This window comes from Ambystoma mexicanum, chromosome 6q (assembly GCF_040938575.1).
Source record: "Ambystoma mexicanum isolate Mex_15411 chromosome 6q, UKY_AmexF1_1, whole genome shotgun sequence".
In the NCBI taxonomy this organism is placed as follows: Eukaryota; Metazoa; Chordata; class Amphibia; order Caudata; family Ambystomatidae; genus Ambystoma; species Ambystoma mexicanum.
This window is the reverse complement of record NC_090937.1, coordinates 677,124,095-677,151,096: the sequence shown is the minus strand read 5'-3', so window position 1 is coordinate 677,151,096 and position 27,002 is coordinate 677,124,095.

Genomic DNA, 27,002 nt, shown 5'->3' with positions numbered 1-27,002 from the left:
CATGTGGCTACTTGTCCCTGGAGTCAGGAATGTTCCCCCCGCCCTTGGCTTTTGCTGCAAACACTGACTGTTTCTTTGTGCTGCAGAATCTGCTTCTCTTCGCACCTTATTCTGAGGCCTGTGGCTTCATGCAATTATACTACAGTCGTTCTGTGGTTTTCCTACATGTATATATATCGTGGTGTTCTCCTTAGGGGTTAGTATTATTTGGCTCTTCCAGGTTCCTTATATGTGCCCGAAGTTCCATATGGTTAGTTGCAATAAGTGGTTGCAAGCTTGCTCTGTATGACTCTTGCTTTCTTGCATTTTTGCGTTTGGCTAATGAACGAAAAAAGGCTTCTGACAGTATGTACATGTATCTTTCCTCTTTCTACAGAACTGTGTATGCATGTTCTTTGTGTGTATGCACGCGCATGTCTGTGTAACTTTGTGCAGGGATGTGTGTTCACTTAATGACTAACGTTACTATGCCGTGGTGTCACTAATGACATCAGCTAGTCTGGATGTTTATCATAAGTCAACCTGGTCCAATGATATGGCACATGTATCCACAAAGACATCAGCTGGATGGGGTTTGAAGGGTTGTCTGAGAGAATATATGCTTGCATATGTATAATGTACTGGCCCTCCTGGGGGCTGGCCAAACAGTGACTGCCATCTCTCGTTTCTCAGTCGTTGGACTGTCATGCATATAGGGGTCAAGAGGGCGATTTCCGGGACCCTTTCTTCAGTCCCTCCTCTGGTTGACCTGTCAACCACATCTCCAAACCTATTGACCATAACTCTCAGGAACCAGAGTTTTGTTACTCTTCCAAGATGTCCATAGTAGTTTGCATGGTCATCCAAACTCCATGTCATAAAACAGCACTCTACTTCTGGGTTGCACCATACCCATTTAGCCCAATATTTTATGTAGTCGTTGGTATCTTCGAAAATTATCTTTTCAGTCAGGAACAGTGGACCCTCCTTTATCTGTGTCCTTATTGTATTTCAAGCTTCTACTATCTTGTCCTGCTTACAATTATCATCTACTAATATTTTCATCCGTAATATTTTCTATGTCGTCTTTCTGTATTGTGTTATGCATATCCTGATCACACACAGTGTTAGTAATTCTAGTATTAGTGCTGCTGGTAGTACTTTTAGTCCATTCTCCATCCATATGGGTATCCATGAGAATATATATGACAGCCAACTTTAATCTTTTCCTGCACACTTTGATTCTTCTTCCATTTTGGCATGCATTATTGATAATCTGGTGACTGCTTCAGTCAGTGCTCTGTATGCTTCATCGTTTTCTGGTGCCAATGTGCAGCAAGAAAACCCGATCTTGGTGCATACTCCTCCTCCCAACGCTGCGAGAAGGTCCAGAACATATCTGTTCTGGAGGGCCATCAACCTTAATGCTCTGAGCTCTTCTTTTATGGCACTGAAGCTGTTGACAGTTGTGTTTATTGTCTGCATCCGCTCCCACCTCGTAATCTGGAGCCATTTTGTGTTTGTGTACGTCATCACTGTTGGAACTACTGATGAGAAGATCATCTCTGTCCTACTGATCAACCAGTGTTCAGGTGGTATGTCGTCCGGAGAAGCTTCTGATTCTTATGATATGTAGTTCTGCCTGTTCATCCTAGTCAATTCTATTGAACTCTTCTTTCTTCTGCCATCGTCCATTTTAGGGAAGTTGTCCGTTTTGATGTATTTCTGTGGAACTACTAGTGCTGGCTTGTTGATGTGCACCAACAAGCATTCTCCTCCCCATTTCGGTAGTAGTTTCTCATATACCTTAGATCCACAGGCCCAATAATGATCCATCAATACTGCTGTCCCAACTTTCATTCCTGGAGCTTTTACCATTTGCTTGCATTCTTTGTTTTCTCCAACCTTTACTGCTTCATCATTCTGGAAATATAATGCTGCTTTCTTCAGTGGTATTAAGGACATTGGTCCAGCTACATGTTCCACCCAGGTCAGTAATTTCACAATTGCGTCGCATTCTTTTAGGCATTTGTCATTTTCTTCCAGTACTGTGTTCACTGTAACAAGAGCGTATGTGCTTTGCTTCCCACGCAACATTCTTTCCATCCTTCAGCTGTGTATATTTGGCTGTACACAAGCATCTGTCGTCATTTCCAGCATCCTGGATCTCCTCTTATCTCCTTAGGTCCCTTCTTAGGACATGGTAATTCTTTATCGTGTTTGTCGCTCCTTTTGTGGGCCCTCGGTTGCATATTGTACAGCATGGTCTTTTTTCCAATAATTGTTCATCATGTTCAGTGTTTTTATGAAGCTATCTTCATAGCGAAATGTCATTTTGGACATCCATCTTAAGGTTCATGTTATCTCTTGGAATCGTCCTCGGGTAGTACATATTCACAGGTACATCAGGCACTGTCCACTTGCAGCTGGTATTCAGTTGCCACAAATGTTCTGGAGGCACTCATGGCATAGGGTACCAGAGAGCAAATATAGCAGCTCTACCCAGTGGTTTGTTTGCACACTTTAGTCATGTGTTTATACCACATGTTATTAGATACTCGAGAAGTATCAGTGAGATAATGATCAACCCCTCCTATATCTATATCAGCACTACGTCTCAATCTCCTTACAGATCTGGAAGTGGTCACCTCTCCAACTAACATGGTAGCTCCACCTGCCGACACTGGGATAGTGTTAGTAGGGATTACAGCTTTATTCTCTATAACAAAGGACATTCACCAAAAAATTAAATCAAAAATACCAAACGAAAGGAAGACACAAGACACAATTAGGACACTTTTAATAATGGTACCCATTACTTACTCCACTTCAGAATCTTGTGCAGCTTTGAAGATATATATTGATCGCCTTCAATGCACCAGAAATGCATTATTTTGTTAGTATTTCATTAATTCAAGCTCCGCAAATGTGATATTGTGTCATTGCATGGAAAAATAATTGTTCCCAGACAGTGCATATTCTCGGATCACAAAGTACTGCAAGCACCGAAGGGTTTCCTCTATTCAGTTGTGGGAACGTTTGGGACAAATAGGCCAGCAATACACTAGGACGGCTACTTCTAGTACTGTTGAATCACCTAATGAAGTGGACAAATTGGCCTTTGGAAGGTCGCAGGATGAGGGTCATGGGGATGCACCAGAAAATGCAGTAATAACAGTCACAACTTTCACGATGAAAGCTGTCAGTGTGCAGAAAGAAAAATAATAAATATGCAGTGTGCCCTCATTCTGGATGTGTAGGAAGTCCTTTCGCTATCTCTCTGCTCTGGAGCGAGCAATCATAGGTTGGCCTATGCTGGGCTGTGATTTTCCTGGATGGTCTCCTTGTTCTTCTGCTTGTGGAATGTTGGTCCTTTACCTGTCAGTGCTAGGAGAGGCCGCTGCTTGACAGGACTTGATTTTACCAAGCTCATTCCAGGGATTCTGATATTTAAATTTTACAGCACAATCTGTTATTTCTTCTACAAAATGGGGTCCCGTAAACCGCGGTTTGTACCACTTGCGGATAAAGTTTTGTACAAAGGACAGTGTCTCCTGGATAAAGTTGGGGAGCTTTAAAATGTTCTTTGTTAGCCTCTGGATTGTTGTTTTCTTCTTTTGCTTTGGGCCTCTCCCGTTGACAAGAAATAAAAGAGGCACTAGCATCAAGGAAACAGTGTACTCATGCATTTCCTCTCCCAATACATCAGACATGTTTTCTGCATCTATCAATGCCCTAGTGGAAGGAGCTAGGGGAAGTCTCCTGAACTGCCCGGTTGACACCTCATGTGGGGTTAAATGGAGGTCAGGCCCTGGTTTCTTGCACAATGCAAATAAGTCCAAAGGTTAACAATGTAGCCAGCTTATATTTAACATTTTCCTTATTTTAGCAATGCCTTCCTTGAGTAGCCCATTGAGGCACTCACACACCCCAAATTGCTTGCGGGTGATAGGTGCAAGAAAATGTGTGTTGTGACACTAGCAAGGTTGTGATATGATGAAACATCGCACTGGCGAAGTGTGGACCATTGTCATACCGCAGGACCTCGCACACGCCCCATCGTAGGAACATTTCCTAAACAAGGAATGTTGCTGCTCTAATTGCATCAGGGTGTGAACAGGGACCAGCATCGATACATCAGGGAAATGGGCATACAACCACTATCATGTAGTGGTAGCCCTGGCATACTTGGAGCATGTCTACATAGTTGACATGTAAGTGTTGGAATGGACCCATTGCTGAGGTATGGCTCCTCTCACTATCCTCAATGTGCGACCTGCTGTGAATTGCTTACACACAATGCAATTAGTCATACATTCTGCTACATGTTCTGCCAAATTAGGGCAGAAGCAGTCTTCGCCAATATGAGCAGCAAGTGAGTCCTTCCCCATATGGTTATGATGGTGTAACTGTGTTAGTGCAATGTGCAATAATGGCAATGGCATTACTACTTTCCCTGTGTTGTTTTGTCGCATCCCATTTTCACCCACAATTCCTCTTTTGGTGCTGCTCCCTGCAATTCCATAGTATATGTCACTGGAACCATGTTATATCCTTCCTTGAACACCATTGTTCGCACATGGTAACATGGCTTGGGACGAAGTGTCCATTTCTAGAATGTCCCTAAAAAAAGTGTCACATTTTGCTTCCACGTCCGCTGCCTTGTTGCCCCTAGAGAAGGATCCTCCACCATCGTGTGGGCCTGGCACTTCGCTACTGCCATGAGCAGTGGGAGCTGGAATGCCTCTATTAGTCTGTCCAATAGGAGTGCGTGCAGCACCAGTGGCCCATCAGCATGTCGGGAACCCCTCCTCCTCCAACGTGATTGCACTGTGGATGTCACATAGGCTGAATCTGAATAAACAGTCACTTCTTTGTATTTGCTATGTTCCACTGCCAATATTAGAGCTACAAGCTCTGCAGCATGCACGGAAATATGTGATGGTAAATATGCGCTCGCAATTACCTCACTCGTCCCGTCTTCTTTTAACCTCACAACCGCTGTCCCAGTATGTCATTCTCTTGTCGCCTGGTCAATTGTCGATGACTCATCAATATGAAGTACGTCCCCCCTCAAGTGGGTTCTCCTGTACTTTCATGATGTCGTCATGGCTTTCTATGTTCGTGGTGATGTCGTCCTCAATGGGTTCGGCGAATGTCACCAGGTTGACAAGGAGATGACTTGAGAGATGACTTGGACTGTAATACCTCATACCCCAGAGCTCTCTGCATTGTCAATGTACTTTTGGGCCTTTTCAGAGTTGCGAAGAGCGCATACTCCACAAAAAGAGTGGTGCTGCATCCCATGGTATTATGCCTGCTCGCAAGTGTAGTGTCCTCTCATCACTGGGTCTAATTTCCTGCTGTAGTATGCTAATTGTTTATGCCCCATGGTTGTTTTTGTGTCACTACTGCAGTCGTCACTACTCCATTGGAGTGCAAGCATAAGAACAATTTGTCTTGATAGTCTGGGATCCCCCACATGGGGTCTGTGCATATGGCTACCTTCAGCTCTACAAATGCCTCAGTCATTTCATCTGTCCCCTGTAAGGTGCCCTGCCCACTTTGTGCTTCTTCAGTGTGCTTATCAAGGGCCTAGTGTAAGTGCTGTAGTCAAATACCCACGCTCTGCAGTCATTACACAATCCTAAGAACTGCTGCATTTGTCTTATTGTTGTACGTTTTGCAGTCTTGCGTATTGCCTCTGCTCTTTCTGTTGTCACTTTATGCCCATCTTGTGGTATCAGATGCCCAATATATAATACTTCCTTCTGGCAATATTTTAATTTGGCCTTGTCTGCCTTGTACCCCTTGTCCACTAGTACCGTCAACATGTGCACAGAGTCATCCCTACACTGCCTTTCTGTTTTGCTGCAAATCAAGATGTCATCTTCGTATTGTACAACACTTTCTAACTGTACATTGCCTAAGTCCAATTTGATGACCCTATTGAATATGGAAGGGGACTTGCAGTACCCTTGAGGAGGTCTAGTCGGTTTCCACTTATTTCTCTATAGAAACAGAGTTAGGTCTTGTGAATCTGAATGTAGTGGTATAGAGAAGAAGGCATTCTTCAAATCTATAACCGTGAAGTAGGTAGCATCCATAGGAATGCTGCACAATAATGTTGCTGGATTCAGGACTAAAAGAAATTCTGCTTCAACTATATGGTTCAGAGGGTGCAAGTCCTGTATAAAATGCCACAGCCCCCTTGTTGCCTTTTTCACAAGGTACACCGCTGTGTTTCACAGTGACTCTGATGGTCTTAAAATGCCTTGCGTTATTTGGCTGCAATTGTTTCTTAGATGCACTTGTCTGCCTCCCTCGACAAGGGATATTGGGCCTCATTCCGAGTTTGGTGGTCCAGTAAAAAAGTGCCAGTATCTATGGATACCAGGACTTTACTGGACCACCTGACTATGGTAGTGCTGGTGGGGCACCTAGGTTACCTCCAGCTGAATGATGGAGATATGCAAGGTGCCCTACTGGCCAAAGAAAGCCCTTGTTGCCACCACCGGCATTGCGGGTGGCGGTAATGACAGAAAATCCACCCATGGAGTCCTACAGGAATATTTTCCATACGTCATTGGCAACCTCTTCAAGAATCACTAACAGTAAACTTTTCATGTCCCCCACCACTAATGTCTGTTAATGGCTATTAGTCTTTTCACCTTGTATATCCTTTTTCCCACTCCTGCAGTCAACTAGGGTAGATGACACCTCAAGTGGTCCTTGTCTATTTCTCGCTATGGTATGCCATGGTATGGTCACCCTCCTCCAATCAGGGAAACTATGTCAGCCCTGCCTCCACATCTAGTCTCCTGGTGTCTTTGTCTTTAGTGGCGGTGAGTGCCCTCACAAATGATCCCGTACTACTCACTGGAAGGCCTCTAAGCCTCTGTGTATACAGGTTAACGCTATCAATGCTGGGCGATACAGCCCTAGAAGGATCTGCCCTCTCATTTATATCACCTATAAGCCACCCTTGTCTTTGTCCAATCCCCTTATCGTGTCTCAATCTGTGCCCTTCCCTAAACTCCATCGGGCAGGTCATCATAGTCCCACATCCTCGCTTCCTCAAAAGTCATTGTCTAACTAAGTGTCTCTGCCGTCGCTGTCAATATTCTCTTGGATGCTTAACCTTTACAATCCTGTACCTCTCGTTGCTCATGTTCTCTCTCCTCTACCTTCTGTTTCTCCCTTCGTACTCTTTCGCGTTCCTCCTTTCCCTCCTTCTCTCATCAGTCTACCTCTTCCATTATCTTTGCCCATTCCCTCACTTCACGCATGTCCTTACAACCTCTTGCTTCGATGGTTGGTCCTCCCGCTTCTACCATTATCTTCCAATCTAATTTAAGCAATATTTCTCCTCAAACCCACTCGTTCGATGCTATATTCTCCAGTCTTTCCTGTCTCCCCTCTGTTCCCAGGTCACTCTCCTTTACACACTTTTGGGTCTTGCTGTGCTCTCTTTTCACCTCCTGCACTTTCTGCTCCTGCGACTGTTTGTCCGGCCTGGCTTTGCCCCTCTCTTCTACTGTATGCTGGAGGAGCAAATTTGGGTTTGTGTACCCTGTCGCTGCTCTCAATTCCCTTGCTGGATATAATCCTTGCGCCCCTGCTGTTGTCCTTTCCCTCCACGCCACATCCCCCCTGTCATCCTGGAAAATGTTCCATAATTCAAATATTGCCATTCATTTGCTCAACTTCTTTCCCTTGTAGATCTCTTATATGTGTACGTAATGATTGCTGCACATATTTGGCAAAGTACCCACCACTTGGCTGAGGCTTAGGCAGTTTACCAAAAAATTTTGAAGTCTTCGAGTGAAAGTGATACATGATTGTTGTATGCACTGACTTCTTCTACCTTGTCTTTATACCTATAAGTATAATAGAAGCAACAATTACTGATCTCATACAAATTAATTAGAATTGGAGAGTTCAGTCTGTATCAACTAGACTCTATAAATGGGTCAGGGGCAGAAAGTCAATCACCCATTAGAAATGAGTTGACCTCAAATCGGTTATTAGATTCAGTAATCTAACCGGGTGAGGAGGAAATAATTCAATTTAATTTCCACTCACAATACTGTGCAAATGAGTTGCAGAAGTATCCCTATAATGATGTTAAGCGTGTTCATGGAAGGAACTGGTTACATCATTGTCCCTGCATTCACATAAACTTAGTTCAACGGAGCAATATAACATAACAAGGAGGAAAAAATAACCTCTTTCTTCTTCAGATGTTAAAGACGGGCAGAGACATAAAAAGTCACTGGAGAAGCTGCAATTTCCATATTCAAGTAATAAAACTGAGGGTAAAGGCTAAAGAAAGTGATTACAAACATCATGTCTGGAGTTGTAAAAGTATCGAAGCAACATCTACATCCTATGATATAGAGGTGTTTCCAAATCATACTTACAACGGTGCGGTTCGCGTACTCATAACCCGAACTGTAAAAGTTTTACTGAAGTAATTGGCATATGCGCCAGATGCCGGTAATAATAAAGTAGATACACCCTGCGTGTGGAGAAAAGAGTGCATCTAACATTAGTGGCCCCAGCACTAACCAATGAAACTCGCCACTAAATCACATTAAAAAAGGTGGAGAAACGGTCAATACACTTACTTATTGAGTTGTTTCTGCGGCACAGAGGATATGAAAAAGGTCACTGCTCTACATCGATATGGCACAGGGTTATGTTGAATATGTTTGGTCCTCTGAGCCAACGTCAACTCGTCACTATCATTGATTGTCACTAAACTACACATCTAAGTCGAAAAAGACTAGCACCGGCAGCATATTGTTCTATCAAGTGAGTTAGTAACCCAACCCTTATTCTCAAACCCCAGCATTTCTTAAGTATACAGGTACACAGTCCTCACGAGGCAAGTTTGCAATCTTGCGCTGACAGATTGAATATCGCTGGGGCATAGAAAAACATATAGCTCTCCACATTCCCTCACTCGTTACCAAGACAGAAAAAGGGAACATGTACATAGCTGTAATGCAGAAACTCACTGGAGACAAATTCCATGACTGGAGTCCATGTCCGTGAACATTTGTTCCTCAACAGAAATAATAAACGGACTATGAACGGGTTCCGTACTCGTTCTATATATAGTCAATCTATGGTCCAAACTAGACGTATTGTAGTCAATCAGCGACACACACAGGCGGCCATATTGGGAAGTCTAGTGGATCTCTCATGCACATAAAAAGTTTAAGCAAAAGAGCACAGAGGAATTCAAATTTCAAATGAGGACAATAGAACGAAAAACACTTCCAATGTCACATAAACCGCCCTTATTAATTCATGTTGATACATTAATATTAATTTGATAAGGTGCAGGAGAGAAAATATACAGAACCATCAAAAGTGTACGCTTATAAACCAGCTCATCTATTAAGATTACATAACCAGAACTAGTTGTTCGTTTAGCCTGGTCTGATGGCTCTTGGTGAGAAATATTAGCCTAATTCTCTTCTGTCAACAGGGTTTTCTTATCCGTGTTGCAACCATTGGAAGTGTGTACTTTTTTCAAAACAGACCATCTCAATTCTTAACAATCATGATTACTGGCTAAAAAATGCCCAACCATGGGAGCTGTTAAATTTGTATTCCTAATACAGCTCTTGTGCTCACTTATAAGTATTTTGACTTTGCGTTCAGTTTGTCCAATATACAATTTTTAACATGGGCACCAAATTGCATATACCACACCACTAGTGTTGTAATTGGAGAACATTTTCTGCTGCCATGGTTTAGCCAAAGCAATGTCAACACTGGTGTCCGTTTAGTAGAAGCACAACATTTACACATCCCACACGGGGCATGTCCACTAGGTTTTCCCAAACCCCACTGTTCAGTAATAGTCGGTTGGTAACTAGATTGATCTCTAATATTGTTCCGGGTTATCAGTTTAAGGCGCATCTCGGAGCTGGAATATGGGGTGCTTCCTTTTAAGAAGATATGCCAATTGTTTCTGATGATTCACACAATCTTATGTGACAATGGATTGTAGGTACTCACAAACACTAACCCGTCCGGGTCATGTGTTGGAGGATTTTTCTTATACTCCAATAGCGCTTCACAGTGATTATTAGTGGCCCTTTGCAGTGCCCGCTCGACAATCTTTCTGGGATATCCCCTCAAGATAAGGTTCTCACTCAGGGCCCCAGCTTCTTGTTTGAACAGATCTGGATCAGTACTATTCCACTTCAAACTTAAGAACTGTCCAATAGGCAAATTGTCTCAGACTGTCTTAGGATGAAAAACAAAGGGGGTTCTGGGAGTCTCTCTACCGGCACGAACGCAGCCCATTGACCTGTTCTTGGGTGGATGGCACTTGGGAGAGTTTCAACCAAGTCTTTAGCTCACTGTCCCTTTCACAGAGGAGAAATATCCCTGCATATCAATCTTTGTCCTGCCCAGGGGCAGCCCAGCACTGAAATGCTAGGCAATTCTCCTCTGAACATGAGTACCAACAGCAACCCCATACACGTGTTTCAGCCATGATGGGCATCATCAGTGAGGTGGAGCTGTGCCTCTCTGAGAACAGTGAGCAAGGGTTCCACGTCTGGATTCCCCTGGTAACTTAGGGTGAGACCAAAAGTTACTTAATATGCAAAACAAAGGGGGTTCTGGGAGTCTCTCTACCGGCACGAACACAGCCCATTGTTGTAGTATGTAGATGATTTGCTTCTAGCTGCAGATTCTGAAGTTGCATAAGGCTTCATGAAAAAAGTTTCAGTATTCTCAACAGGAGGTCATCTATATAGTGTAGACAGTGGATCCCACATTTTTCATTGATAATAAAACCTATGTTGGCATTGACAAAGCAGGGCATTTCTTTGCCTTTACTGTGGAACATGGATTGCCAGAAAGCTTTTGATCTGCTCAATGCTGCGTTGTGTTCAGCACCAGTTTTGGGCACACCAAATTATGAAAAGATCTTTGTATTATATGTGCATGAATGTGAAGGATGTGCTTTGGCTATTGTAACGCAGGAACATGGGGTTAGGAATAGACCATGCAGTTATTTTTCCTCCACGTTAGACACTGTTGCAAGCGCTTTGCCGAGATGTTTGAGAGCTGTTGCTGCTGCCACTGCATCTGTAAAACAAAGTGAGGGTATGGTTATGGGTCCCTCTTTAACCGTGATTGTACCTCACTCTGTAGATGTTCTACTAAACAGAATGCAGACACATCTCACATCAGCATGACTAACTAGGTACAAGCTGATTCTGTTTGCACTGCATACCCAAATTAAGAGTTGTTGCTCATTAAATCTGGTTGAACTATTGCCTCTTCTGCAAGAAATTGATTGCAGTGACAATATGTCACATGACTGCCTCTATACCACAGAGCAAGAAACTAAGGGGAGAATTGACCTAAACGATACACCTTTCAAAAATCCACAAGGGGAGATGTTTTGCGATGGCTCCTGCTTCAAACTTCCGGATGGTACATCCACTGCTGCTTATGCAATCACTACATTAAGCACTATAGTGGAGACCAAACAAATTCCGCATAATTCTGCGCAGGCTGCAGAGATTATTGCATCGATTAGAGATTGTGAACTTTCTGAAGTGCTTAGTGTGAATATATTCACAGACAGCCAATATGCCTTTGGAATGGTGCACAACTTTGATCGATTATGGGCTGAGAGAGGTTTCTTGACCTTGCAAGGTACAAAGATACAGCATGGCAATTTGATAGTTCAGCTACTTTCAGCCCTTGTGCTTCCTACACAGTTAGCAATAATAAAGTGCGCAGCACACCAAAAAGTAAACGCTTTTGCTGGCAGAATAGCCAAACAGACTGCCACCGATTTACATTCGAAAATGTATGTGTTGGATGCAACAAAAGGGGTCACTAACACTTGTGTGATAGATGAAGGAATTGGTTGCATACAAGAAATTCAGGCTGACGCCACTCCAGATGAAATTAAACAGTGGGCTGAGGGTCCAGCAAGTTTAGATGATGAGGGTTGTTGGGTACATAATGAAAAACAAAAATGGATGCTACCCAATGCCTATGTTACTGCTATGGTGACAAGGGCTCATGGTCCAATACACATATTAGGCAAATAGATTTGCAAATTGCTAGATCCTGTATGGTGCAATACCAATATTCAAAAAACTGCTGAGCGTTTTGTCCAAAGTTGCATGGTATGCTTACAGCATAATATTGGCAAAGGTACATCGACACCAAAGGGTATTTTTGGTCCCCCCTCCTTGCCGTTTGAGGTCATCCATTTTGATTTTATCAAAATGGAGCGTTGTCAAAATTATAAATATGTTTTGGTTGTCATATGCGCTTTTAGTAAATGGGTTGAAGCTTTTCCTCTAAGAGATACCACAGCAATGTATACGGCGAAAGTCATGCTTAAGGAATATTTTCCTAGGTTTGGCTTGCCGAGAATCATATGGTATGATAATGGTCCGCTTTTTATCCCTCTGTCATCCTACAAATATGTGCGGGAAGACAGATCGATAAACGGTTCCATTCAGCCAGGCATGCTCAGAGTGCCAGACTTATAGAACACCATAACGGCATATTAAAGAATAAGATTGTGAAGGTTTGCGCTCATAGCAACTTGAAATGGCCTGATGCCCTACCAATAGCCTTATTATCAATGCGGACAACTGCACAATCAAAGACAGGGCTCTCTCCTTATGAAATCGTCATGGGGAGACCAGCCAACCTATCAAAGCCAAAACCCAAGATATTGAAGGATGTTGAGCATGTACTTCTTTCTGAACATTGTGACCAGTTAACTCAAAACTTGTGTTTGATTCATCAACAGGTGCGAGAAGCCCTCCCAGTAAAATACGAGGGCCCAGGTCATCGACTCCAACCCAGTGATGGGTTGTTACTTAAAGCCATTGAAAGAGCCTCCTGTCTCGCACCTCACTGGAGAGGACCACATCAAGTCCTCTTGGCCACACAAACTGCTGTTCTAGTCACCAACAAGAAGAACTGGATCCAAGCGACGCACATGAAGAGGATTCCTTTTCCTATGGCCTACGACAAAGGCAAGAAGAAGGGAATTGGTGATCTTGGTGCTCACAACGAGCCTGCTCTAATCGACACTGAGGGTGTCATAGAATTCCTTCCTGAGCCTGTGGGGTCTGGGGAGACTGCTGCGTTGTCTACAAAAGTCCTTCCTGAGCCCAGTGGGGCATGGGGAGATTGTTGCTTCTTCTGCAAGGTCTTCTTCACCATCGAGCAATTTTGCTTCTCCTTCCTCGTTGTCTTCATTGTCTTCGGGAAACAACAACATTCTGTTTGCATATCACACCGTACCTGGAGTCTTAAGGTACGATTGACGACCACGGAATCAAACTTACAGTATAGCATTGGCTGTGCCCACAAGAAACCAGCATTGAGCCAGTGCCTTGTCACTTCTCTGCTGAAAACAAATAAGAAACGGGGACCGGCAAAGTTACCTTCAATCAACATTGGCCACATGGTCAGGGGCCACCGTCAGATGAACTAAAAAAGCCTAACAGAGAGGTTTCTTAACAGACTCTGAAAAACAATGCCCATTTTTAAAGCCACTCAAACAAAAATGAATATTGGACACTTCTCTGATGAGGAATCTGCCCATCAAGGGTCAGGACCAAATGTTTACTGGTCACAATTGCAGTTTGTTTAGTCATCGTATTTTCATTTGGGTTTTGATATCTAGAAAGTGTACATCCACTTGATAATTTATTACCGACTGCAAGTATCCCTACCGTGCCTTTGCCTTACGTGCATCTGCACACTCATCCTCCGCGAGACCTCCAACACAGAGGAGGTCATCATAATAACACTCTTTTAATGATTATGAATGCTACCCATGCGATTCTAAACAAAACGAATTGCTGGGTGTGTTCACATTTGCCACAACATGGAGAAAAGGGACTAGGCTGGTATTTTCATCCTCTACCTTTAACTACTGCTTGCTATGCCTCATTCAGGTATGTCCCCAAAGGGCGACACATATTTGCCCATAGAAGAGCCTTCAACTGGCTGGCCATCAATGACCGTATCAAATTTAAAACTCTGAACATTACACACAATTGTCTGAACAACAAAGCTCCTGCATACCTCAAAGAAAAATTCACAAAGCACACTTCTGAACGTCCCATCAGAAAGGCCCTCTGAAACAGCATCAAAGTCCCTAACTTCAAACTGAAAAGAACTGGTGGGTCCAGCTTCCCGGTTCTAGCAGCTCATCTCTGGAACTCCATCTCAGATGCACTTAGAGCCACCCCTTCTTCCATGTGTTCAAAGCTAACGTTAAACTCTGGCTTAACACCAACGACTGGTAAATGCCCCAACTGTACCAAATATATATTTTTTGTAAACACTTGTAAATGTAACATATCTTTCAAGTAAGTCATCCAACATTGTAACGTAAGAAATGTTTTGATATATGTAACATATCTCACATGTAAATCTTCCGACAGTGTAACATAAGAAATGCTTGATATATGATCCTGTAACATAAGAAATATAACTTATTTATGTACCTTCAACCCAAGATTTATTTTCTGTAAGCGCCCAGTTGCTTAACGGCCAGGTGCGCTCCATAAATAAATAAACAATACAATACAATACAATACAAACAATACTATTCTTTGGCCGTGGTATTGACAGTATTTCTGTGAACTTTGATGGGACTAATCTAAATGAATTTGAGAAAATAGTCTTAACACCTTTAGGATGCACCCTCTTTTCAAATAGGAGCAAATTCAATGTTGCTACTATTAGGCCTTCTGACAAATTTTCTAGGCCGTTTCAATCATTAATCACATTCAAGATGGCTCCTGTAGGTAATAGGGATGGCATGCCTCCTTCTTATACTATCAACCATAGTCCAGAAACTGTTTCATTCTGCATACAGAGAGAGGGTTCCCGACCAATGGGTACATTTGAGGGATGCACGAATATTGCAGTGTTAACTAGTGAGGCTAGACCTCTGTATGTAGGAGATCCTTTTCACTTTGTTTGCGGCAATGAGACCTCTCCATGGTTACCCAGGGATTGGCCGGGTACTTTTTACTTGGGGATATTGTTGCCAGGAGTATATATTGCCACCACTACCGAAGTTTCTAGAGCTCGTCCAAGGCGGGATGAGAATGGTGATACTCCTTCACAAGTCTTGGGTGATGTTGCAAAATCCTTCGTGCCATTCTGGGGACAGATAATGAATTCTGAGGATATCAGAAGATTAGCAAGGGTATTAGAGAAAACCATCTATAGGACCGTTGATATTTTGTATAATATGACGCTAGAGAAAAAGGCTATTAGACTAGTAGCCCTCCAAAATAGGATGGTGTTAGACATCATTTTAGCTGAGCGTGGTGGAGTATGCAAAATGGTGGGATCTGCATGTTGTGTTTTTGTACCCGACTCCTCCCCCACCATATTTAAGGCAGTTCAGAATTTACATACTCTAAGCACTGAAGTACATGTCCCAGAGGAAAATTGGAATCTAAGTACATTGTTCTGGCATTCATTGTCTGCCTGTCATATGTTCCATGATAGGAGGATGTTGTGCACAAGTAATAGGTACTCTAGGGCCAAAAATACAAATGCCTGAAAAAGCGGCCAATGCCTTAGTAATGCAGGAAATTGCTATGAAAGAGTTAATGACGATTGATGTCTTAGAAACAAACGACTGAGGGTGCTCTAATAGCGATACAAGGTCTATGTACAGTCAAAATGTTTGAGTAATGCTCTTGGCTTAGGCCAAAAGGAGGGTTTGTTAAAGTATATTCACATAATACCATCTGATTATGAACATTGGCCTAACCGCATTCGCATTTGTACTGATTAGATTTGACTTCGCTGCCATCTTAGAACCATCCGCCATTCTGATTCTAACTTCTGCTTTCTGTCCTAAAATGGTAAATTGTGTTTTCAGCTGCAGCAGAGCTAAATGAACTTTGAATTATGTCAACATTGAGGCTGCTGAGAGCAGAATGTTTGTCCTGTGCTAAGAGACCTTAGAGTTCAATTGAACCTCAATTCAAGTGTTGTCTGCACCAATAGATTCATCCTCATACAAACACTGGAACTGAATGTTGGACAACTAAAACTATGTGCTTTGCAGAAACCCATTGAATTTGTTTCTTGAAGATGGACTTACTTTAAGTTCAAGAACAAGGAAAGATCTACATGGAGAACAGAAAAAAGTTTGCCACCACTGTACTCAATGTATAGAAACACATGTCTTAAACCTAAAAACAATATTGTCATATTTGTCATGTGAACTGGGCATGAACCCTTTTTGTAACTTATTAGTTTGGAGAAGGGCTGGACAGTGAACGGGACTGTGTATAAATGATGCATGCTTTGTGTCCAGCACTCTCTCCCCTCACCGTGTCTGCTGGTACACAATGCAAGGCGCTTGAGAGCCAGATAGCTAACTGTATCTGTACTTTGATTAAAAAGTATACTTATAACTCTGAACTTGTGATTGGCGTATTTCATTTTGGTGGTACTAAGCCTCAATATTTCCTTTGGTCTTTCAACATAAAGGACAACAACAGGACAGTCACCAGACAGCAGCACCAGACCGCAGCAGCATCACTCGTGCAAAACCAAATAAAAGAACAATGATGTGCTGACTTTCAACCTATGCAAGAAGATTTTTCTGCAGGGTTTGGCATGCAAAGTCGTCAGTTCAGAAATTAGTTTTCTTGCCTTTTTACATTATTGTTAATATTCTCTTTTTTCCATGGGTTTAAATATGGTCAACATGTTCCACTTGTCACGTATGCAATCAGAGTAAAATGCCATGACAGTGATGTGTTTAAAGAAGTTCTTAAAACATGTGTTGTCTCATTTCAAGGCACAACAATTACGTTGTGTTATTTTATGGTATGTTGGCTGGTATTTCCAGTGTCAACTGTGGAATATTTGAATTGGAGGGATGTGCATGCTTGCACCGAATAAGAAGTAACTAAGGGCTTTGAGGGAGCTCAAACCAACCAAGTACCTGAGAAAAAGTGTTTACAAATGGGCTAAAATGGTGCATTTTAGCACTTTATGTGAAAAGATTGTAAAAAGACCCATAGTTTGTAATCGGTTTTGCATGCTAGCACATGAAGAAAAAAAAACAATAGATGCAAGTCGCCAACAGTGCACAGGAGCATTTTCCAATGCATGTTTATGATGCTTGTGCCCACAACATATGTCAGTATAAACAACATGTTCGTGCTGGCTCAGACATGCAGGCTGCACCAATAAATGCCTGTGTTACCATATAAGAATTCCCAGCCAATATAATATGCCATGCCATAAAGCTTATCGAGACTGTCTATACCAATGTGGGCCTTTGATGACCAGTACACCAATTCTATGAGGCTAAACATGTATGGCAAGACTGGAGCCATCCATGTAGGCCAGAATAGCTACATAATAACACTAGTCATGTTCGCTCTAACATTGATGGCAAGTACAAAATGCCATATTACAGTAAGAAGGTAAATGCAGACTGACACCCCCAATGTAGGAACGTCTATTCACATGATAACATGTATTATGTTTTCTGAAATAGATGCCCATTAAGAAACTAAATGCAGCCTGGCACTACAAAATGTAACTCAATATAGATGCTTAATAACACTTATGTTTACTTTACATATGATGGCAAGTTAAAAAGGCATTGCCACATTATGAAAGTAAATTCAGTCTGACACTACTAATATAGGCCAGTCTAGCCAAGTAATAAAACGTATCATGTTTGTGTTACTCTTCATGCCACATAAACATGTCATGTCACATTAAGAAAGTATATGCAGAATGGCACTACTAATGTAGGCTAGTCTAGCTATGTAATAACACATATCATGCCTGTGTTACTCTTGATGCCCAGTAAAGTGCCTTTACTGGGCATCAAGGGTAACACAAAAAAAGGATGCCATGGCCCTAGCAGTCCCCACCTCTAAATTTAGCAGCCCCGCTTCCCCTTCGTATATGCACACATGCTCTCAAACAACACTTTAACCTGTGCATTCACACATCATTCAAACAACTCTTTTGGACGCATGCATACATAAAAACAAACAAACCAATATGTGCAACCACATACATTCATACACAGATTTCTATTAAGAAGCATGTACCTTACCTGCTCACTCCCTTAGCATGTGCTGTGTGGCCACAGAGAACTCTATGCCTGCATCCCTCTTCGCACAATGTTCACACGCTGACTGGCAGGAGATTAGTTCTCTCCTGTTAGTGAGTGTGCTACGCTTTTAGAGCAATCATGAGAGGCGATGGTGCCAGCCTTCTGAAGCCACGCCAACTCTCACCATTAATGTGCGCTACATTTACTGCTGAAAGCAGTGCCCTGCTCAGAGGGAGTCAGCCCAGTCCCCTTTGCAAATAGCGCACACTGGTGGACTTTGCTGCTCTTCCGGCCGCAGCCCCTGCAGTACAGTCAGCCAAGACCATACCAACAGGGCCTCGGGCAGAGGCGTTACGTTCGAGCGATGGATGAATACCAAGCGGCAGGATATGCCCCACCGTATGACCAGGCTGAACAGCCTAGACATTTCACGGACGAATATGACAACCCTCCTGCAGACTACAGGCCTGAGACCCTCGACCAAGAAGACCAGGCGATGGCCTACTACGCACCGCAGGACCAATACGACCACGACGAGTTTGTGAACCTTATACTCGATAACAAAGAGGCCAGGGAGGCCCCGCAAATCCCGCTCAAGATGGCGAACTGCCAATTTCAATTTATGATTGACTCTGGGGCCACAGTGAACATCATGGGTGAACAAGACTATGACCGTATACCGTGCCCACCACAGCTTAATCCGTCCCGTTCCAGAATTTTCCAGTGGGGAGCTGCCACCCCGTTACAGACGGTGGGCCAATTCACCCAATGCCTTCTCCTGAATGGGCGGCAAGTGGATGCGACCATTCACGTGATACGGTCTCTCGCCAGGAGTCGATGCCTCCTCAGCTACCACACGGCGTCGCATCTGGGGCTGATCGAGATCCACGTGAATGTGGGAGACGTAATCACCGCCGCAGCGGCCAACCCCAGCCCGGGGAACGCTGTAGGATCGATAGCTTCTCATCAGACTCAATCGCTCGTCTCACAAGAAGACATCGTGGGTGCCTTCCCCAAGCTATGCGAGGGGCTAGGAAAGCTCCGGGGACCCCCCATCAGGCTCCACATCGACCCCGACGTACGACCAGTGCCGCAACATCCCAGAAGGGTTGGTTTCCATCTCCAGGAGACAGTTTCGGAGGCACTCCAGCAACTGCTCCGCGACGGCATCATCGAACCGGCGACGGGGCCGACGCCGTGGGTGTCCCCCCTTGTGGTGGTACCCAAGGAAGGGGGAAAGATCCGGTTGTGTGTGGACATGAGGGTGGCCAACACAGCGATTCAACGGGAGAGACACCCGGGACCATGTATCGAGGACATGATTGTGCTGCTGAACAGTGCCCAAATGTTCTCAAAACTGGACCTAAATCAGGGATACCATCAGTTGGAGCTCCACCCTTATTCCCGGCCCATAACCACGTTTGCGACACACGATGGGCTCTTCAGATACCGGAGACTGAACTTTGGAATCTCATCGGCCGCTGAGATTTTCCAGGAAGCAATACGCCAGATCATCCGACCTATAAAAGGGGCTCTCAACTACAGCGACGACATTCTCGTCTTTGGATCGTCCAAGGAAGCCCATGACAGGGCACTACACGACACTTGCGAAGCCCTTCAGAGAGCCGGCCTCACGCTTAACATCTTGAAGTGCCGGTTCAGTAAAACGAAACTCAAGTTCTTTGGACACATCTTCTCCAAGGATGGCATGATGCCTGACCCCGAGAAGGTCGAGACGATCGCCAACCTCGGCGAGCCCCGGCAAGTGGCGGACGTCCGCTCGTTCCTCGGCATGGCAGGATACTGTGCGAGGTACATCCCCCACTACGCCTCCATCACAGACCCGCTGAGGAAACTGCTGCAGAAGGAGTCGTCGTTCGAATGGACACCGGCCTGCCAACAGGCCTTTGCGGACATCAAGCAAGCCCTTGCGGAGGCTCACCGTCTCGCGTATTTCAACCCACTGTGGCACACCGAGGTGATAGTGGATGCCAGCCCCGTAGGCCTCGGTGCCATCCTGGCCCAAACCAGTGGCGCGGATGTTAACCCCAGACACGTGATTGCATACGCGAGCCGAGCGCTGTCGACGCCTGAACTAGCCTACTCCCAGGCCGAGAAGGAGAGCTTGGCAGCGGTCTGGTCGTGTGAGCACTTCCACAACTTCATAATCGGCAAAAGGTTCACGCTGATCACCGACCACCAGGCACTTCTATCACTGTTCGGGAACCCGCATACCAAGATGCCACCGAGGATTGGGAGGTGGGGCATCCGCCTCCAGGAATATGATTATGACATTGTACACCGCCCGGGAGGCGACCTCAACCCCGCAGACTACCTCTCCCGACACCCCGTAGGGGCCCCGCTCGCACTGAAGGGTGACGTCGCGTATGTGCAGTATGTGGCAGCCCAGGCGCTGCCTCTGGCGCTGTCCCTTGAAAGGGTAGCGGCCGCATCGGCAGCCGACCCGACGACAGCCCTGGCGATTAGCCTCACGACGGCCAGCAAATGGAAAGATCACCACAGAGCCATCCTAGCTCACCCGGGGGTGAACAAACAAGAAATCGAACGGTTAGCCCGTGTACATGGTGAACTTGCGGTGAAGGACAATAATATCCTGCTCAGAGGGTGCAGGATCGTCATCCCCGCCACACTCAGGAGCGAGGTGGTCAGCATAGCGCACGAAGGTCACAGAGGAGCCGAGAACACGAAGAAGCAGCTCAGGTGCCACGTGTGGTTCCCTCTCCTGGATGCAGCCGTTGACGAGTGGGTAAGGAACTGCCACGCCTGTCAGTGCACAGCCCCTGCAGAACGTCCGCCCCCACTCCAACATACTCAAATACCTGATCACCCATGGGAACGAGTAGCCATGGATTTCTACGGGCCGACCGAAGCGGGTGACTACATCTTACTCTTCATAGATGAGCACTCAAGGTTCCCGATTGCCAAGGTGGTCAATTCCACGGCGTTTACTCAAGTGGCGGCGACGATAGAAGAGGTCTTTAGCGAGTGGGGGATCCCCAAGTGGGTCAAGTCCGACAACGGACCACCATTCTGTGGACACGAGTTTGGGACACTGGCAGAGCACCTGGGGTTCAGGCACATGAAGATCACACCGCGCCACCCCCAGGCAAATGGAGGTCACAAATAAGACGCCCGCCGAGCTCATGTTCCGATATGAGGTGCGAACCCGCATCCCGAGAAGTACGGGGCAGGCAGAGCCGGCCGACCATGATCTGCTCCAGAGAGACGCGGCGGCAAAGGAAAACGCGAGGCTCTGTACCGATGCACGGAGAGGAGCGATGCCGCCAGAGTTCCAGGTAGGAGATGAAGTTCTGGTGCAACAGCCGATAAACAGGAAGACAGACCCGCGGTTTGCTCCAAGCCCCATGAGGATTGTTGCAGTGAAAGGTACGATGGTGACGGCTGAAGACCAGAATAGGACCGTCACCAGAAACTGTCAGCAGTTCAGGCAATACGCAAGAAGAGAAAACACAGAAGGACCTCAGAGGGCACTCTCACCAGAACCAAGGATGCAGAGGGATGATGGGTGGTTTCCCCCGGAAGGAGATCCCGAGGACATGGGCCAGAGTGGAGCGACTGAAGAGGAGCCAGATCTTGGGACTCGAGGTGAGAGGCCGAGACGACTCATAAAGAAGCCGATGAGACTTGTTGAAGAGTGCTGAGTTATTGTTTGGACACAGAGTGTCAAGTTGATGTTTGGACATATTGTCCGGGGGTAGTGTTACCCGGGGCTCAAGGGGTTAACACTCATGAGCCCCCTCCGTTGGAAAGGCGGAGTTTTGACTGGGCAAGGGGGTTATGGGGCACGTGCGCAGCAAGTGCCAGTTCCTGCTTGGTTGTAAAAGAATAAAGAAGTTCCTCCTATCTCCGTGTGTGCGTCCTTCATTGGGCCTAGATCCCTAGGCAACAGGCCCCTCCTGCCAATAGTAGCGAGCTGCCATTGGCACATCTGCTAAAGGCAGTGTATACAACACCCCCAAGTAGTTTCAGCTCCAACTTCAAATATGTTGATACTGTGTGGAACAGCCATTTTTTTATTTATTTTTCAAAGCGCTCACACAGCCCACAGGCATCGAGGCGCTGTTACAGGAATTGTTTGTTTTTTGGATGAGTAATTGGTTTGTTTTTTGTCTTAGTTGCGTATTTATAATGCGCACCCGGGGATCGAACCTGTGTTGCTTCCCTGTGTTGCTTCGTGTCGTCTTTCTTCCAAGGCGCGCACGTTGCCGCTGAGCTATCCTCCTGGGACTAGCCATGGCTAGTAGGAACAGGGCAGGGAGATTCCTTCTTGGAAGTGGCACATACATGCCAGAATATATGTAGGCCAGAAAACGTATTGTTTTTGCAAATTAAGCACACAGACCTCACTGCAACATATACACTTGCTCCATCAATAGAATCTGCCACGGTTAGTGCTGGACAGAACTATGTTGATTATGTCCCCCTCGACCACCACGGCTGCCAATAAAATAGGCAGTACAGTAACTCACTCTTTGGAAAAAGATACCTGTTGTGATCAAGGGCAATCCATATGTACTGCCCCAATTACACACTGGTAATGTCCTGCACAGGGTGCCAAAACAGTTGTCTTTTTGGAGATGGTACCTGCATTGTGCAGAGTTTGGCACATAGGAGTTGCGTAGGAACGGAAATGCAAAGACATAAAGCACACACTTCAAATGTTCTGAGGGCAGGGTGCATCTGTAGCCTGATAACAAATGAGCCATTAGAGAAACGTGTGCCCACAGCTTTCCCGATGTTTCACTGTGGAATTCCCTGCACATCCATGGCACATCTAATGAAATGTAACTTAATTTAAAGTGTTTATGGATAGCAAACCTCTTCCAAAATGCTGTGGGATAAAGGTAGAATCAGGTGTGAAACTTGAGGTGTGGAAGAGTGAAGGCCACAAGTACACAAGTTCCGAGTGCTGGTATGTTTCTTTGTGGTCTGGGACCATTGAACTTGGAAATGTCTTTTGTACAGAGGGAAAAGGCCGAGATCTTTTAAATGACAGGACTGCAGGAATTTATTAGAGACTGGCTTGGTGTGGAGGGGTGATATAGGTAACACATGTGAGCTTTGAAATACCTTTCTGAAAATGAATATGCTATAGGTAGACATCACACTGTCATGTGCAACGTGGTCTGTGAGTGTATTGCTAGGTGGTATGAAACCATGGCCATTCACGGCTAGCCACAGAGGTATGACCTAATTACGACCTGTATGCAAGTCATCAAATCTGATAGTCAAGATTGCTGGAAATAAGAAAGAGCTGGCCCGGTGTCTGTACAAGTTCATACTTGTCCTGGAGAGGTTACGCTGACATGTTGTTCAATATAATTGAAAATGCTTCTGGGCAGATACAGGTCCGAACCACCAGCAAATGCTGGGTGTCAGCTATGAAGTCCATTACAAGGCAACTAGCAACTAACAGGATGGCCTCAAACCTATCCCTCTGTCAGATGATGGCAGTCATGAATCATGATATTAGCTGGGTAGTTAATCTCCTCATAATGCTCATTAAGGGACATGTGTAGAGAAATTCCAAAATGGCTCTCTACCGTGTCAGGCCAGCAGCTCCAACTCTACTATGAAGGAGGAGCCCCGACTTTCACCTCTTAGTGATTAACTACTTGGCAGCATAGCGGGTCTTCAAGCATGACATGCCACGTGATCATGGGCCAAGGACAATGATTACCCTAAGAATAAACAGCAATTAAGCGTACAGTAAATTAGGGTCAGTGTGAGAAATATGTTATGTGACCATCTTGTTCACTGGGTGGGTGCAGGATATCTTGGAAATGTTGGAATTAGGGGACTTGAGTTGTGTTTATTGATTCATCTGTTCCAAGTATATATGATGATGATGATGATGATGATGATGATGATAATGATGATGACCATCATCATCACATTTTTTAAATGTTGTTATTGTGCTTTGGTTTGAAATAAACTCTACACAAACAACCATCATATTACATACCTAAAATCCCAGAGTATAAAAACAGAAAAGGACAAAAAAACACATAAAATCAAAGATATTACTAACTTTCCAAGAATTTGATTAATTTCATTTAAAACGCGACACAAAACAATAACCAACAAAACATTTTCTCCCTACATAAATCTAGACCAAAACAAATTCTTTGTGGAGATGATATCCGCGCATCCCCCACACATATTGTCTTTTGCCTAAGCGAAAGAAGACTTGGAAAGTCCATAACCCGGTGTCGCGCCGTCACAACCACGTCGACAAACTTACATAAGACAAGACCTCGTGTTACCAGGCAAATCAGTTGTCATCCAAATGATAATCTTTCATTAGTGGTCAGTTGATTTAACGTAAATTGCATACATAGACTGCACAGTTTGTTACATGGAAAACAAATAAGGTAGGGTGAAAGTTGAAGTCTCCTACATGGGAAGTCCGCATATTTGGCATACAGGGAAAAGGTATGCAGTGATTCCAAAGTTAAAGACCAATCATATCTAAAAAGCTTACATTTGGATCTACTTGGCCGCTGAGTCAGTTCCTCTTCAGAGGAACCGATACACACCAGCAAGGCCTGCATCATCATCATCGTCATTTTCATCATTACTAAGTCATTCTTTTTGCTTGAGGTGGCAATAGTAGGTTCTGCTGATTAAAAGTTTTGTGGCATGTGAAGCTTTGTAACAATGAGTCACACCTAGGCAGGCGTACAGGCGTACACAGAAACTAGGCAAACTATTCTATTAGGCAGAACATCCTACTGTGGGCACAAATGGGAATGGGGAGCATTTCTTTCCGGCACCCGCGAATGGGCAATTACCGGGTCCGGTGGGCCGTAATGACCCAGTAATTGCCCATTCGCGGGTGCTGGAAAAAATTGCAAGTTTGGCGGCTACCGCCAAACTTGTAATGAGGCCCATTGTCTGCTTGTATGGTAGTTGCCTTAACACCTGTTGTGCACTTACCTAGGCACTCGAATCAAACGCTTTAGGGCCCGATTCATGGAATTTCTTGCACTGTTCAAAGTGACTTTGCACTGCTGAAAAGTGACTTTGCACTGCAGATACAAACCCTGATTCACGGAACTGTGCAACGTGTATTTTTGCAGTGCAACGTCAGCGCAAGTGGTCATTTTGCACAGTTCTATGAGTGAGGGTTTGTGTCAGAAGTGCAAAGTCACTTTTCAGCAGTGCAGTCACTTTGAACCTGGAACAAATTTCCATGAATTGGGCACTAATTGTTCATGTATTGGAATGTACAATTTTTATTTTCCAAAGGAGACTGTGTCACATCTCTATCCATGCAACCTTTCATCTAGAGTGTTCACTTACGAATCAGACTGAATCTCGGAGTATGCACGTTTTCAATGTGAAATATAGAATCTCGGAGTATGCACGTTTTCAATGTGAAACATTTTCAGTTAAGTGTGTGTATGTGAGAGTTTCTTTAATGCAACTGAATGTAGACATGTAAAACAGTATTATGCGTGTTTCAGCGCTATAAATATTGTCTCGCTTATTATGACTTATGGAATATGCCAATCAAAATTGAAAATGTTAGTATAGATGAGTTGATTTGTTTTGATTATTGATTTTGTGATTTTGTAATACTGTGTTTTGTTAACTTTGGGATGAAATTGAAATGATAATTGTGTTTTTTTCCCTTCTTTTTGTACTGTGAATCGATAATTTGGATTTTATTGTAATGGATTGTTCAAGTATTTGTTTTCCTGTTAAGATATTTATGTGTCTGTTTAACAACTGTTTTTGTAAAGGTTTATAACAAACTATAAGCAAATAAACACATTAAAAAACATAAAAACAAATGTAAAATGTTTGCATTTTTGCACAAATAAAATATTTCACTTTATTTTTCTTATGGTGTTTTTCTCTACTGCAAGGTGGGAACCTATGGGACAGGTACAGGTGTGAGGCCATGAACACATTTTAAAACTAGCACAAGGAATTTAAGCACACAGCTAACCACGCAGTTTTGTGCTCGCTACTAAGGAGCAAGGAGAATGTTCTATGTGCAGGTTTCAAAGTTGAAACTTTTGGTTAATGGAGGCCAGGGTCAGGAAAAGACTCTTGCAGCAGTCAAGCCAAAAGAGCAGGAGGATGGGGATCAAAGGTTTAGAGGACTGGTTGATGAGGGAGGTAACATTTGTAAATGCTACCTATGTTTTAAACCATCCTATGCGACATTGGATGTTATGAGTTGGTGAAGAATTAGATGAATCTCAAAGAAAATCCAAAATTGCAGTGTTTGGGGATATAGTACAAGGATATGATATGATACTATATGGTATTTATAGCATTCCTGTACACAAGTGTTTCTAATCGCAACTAGACAAGGAGGGGGAAACATAGGGAGGATAAAAGAACGATCTTACTAGGCCCTGTTTCATTCAGATCACACAAGTGCAGGGAAGTGGAAGGGGAGAAGTGCTGAGGGGGGAGGCAAGGAAGAAATGCAGGTAAAGCAAGAGTGCAGCCAGCTTGTGGCTAAGTGCAGGTAACTCAAAAAGTGCAGCCAACGAGTGGCTCATAAGTGCATAGAGAAGGGACTGTAGGATTGCAGATACAGACCACAAGTGCTATGGGAGCCAGGAGGCCATGCAAAGTTCAACTGGACATGCAGGAGCCTGGGCCCAGGTTCAGAGGGTAGCCAGGTGTCCAGTGCGTGAAGCAGTCGGGGCATCAGCAGGGGAGAGGAAGGGAGAAAGCGGAAGTGAAGAGGAAGGTCTTGAGTCGTTTCTGGAACCGGCGGTGGTTCTGCTCAAGTTTGAGAGAGGCAGGGAGGCTATTCCAGAGGGGGGGGGGGCAGCCAAAATAGAGATCTGCCCCCAACTCTCTGCTTGGAAAAGCGACT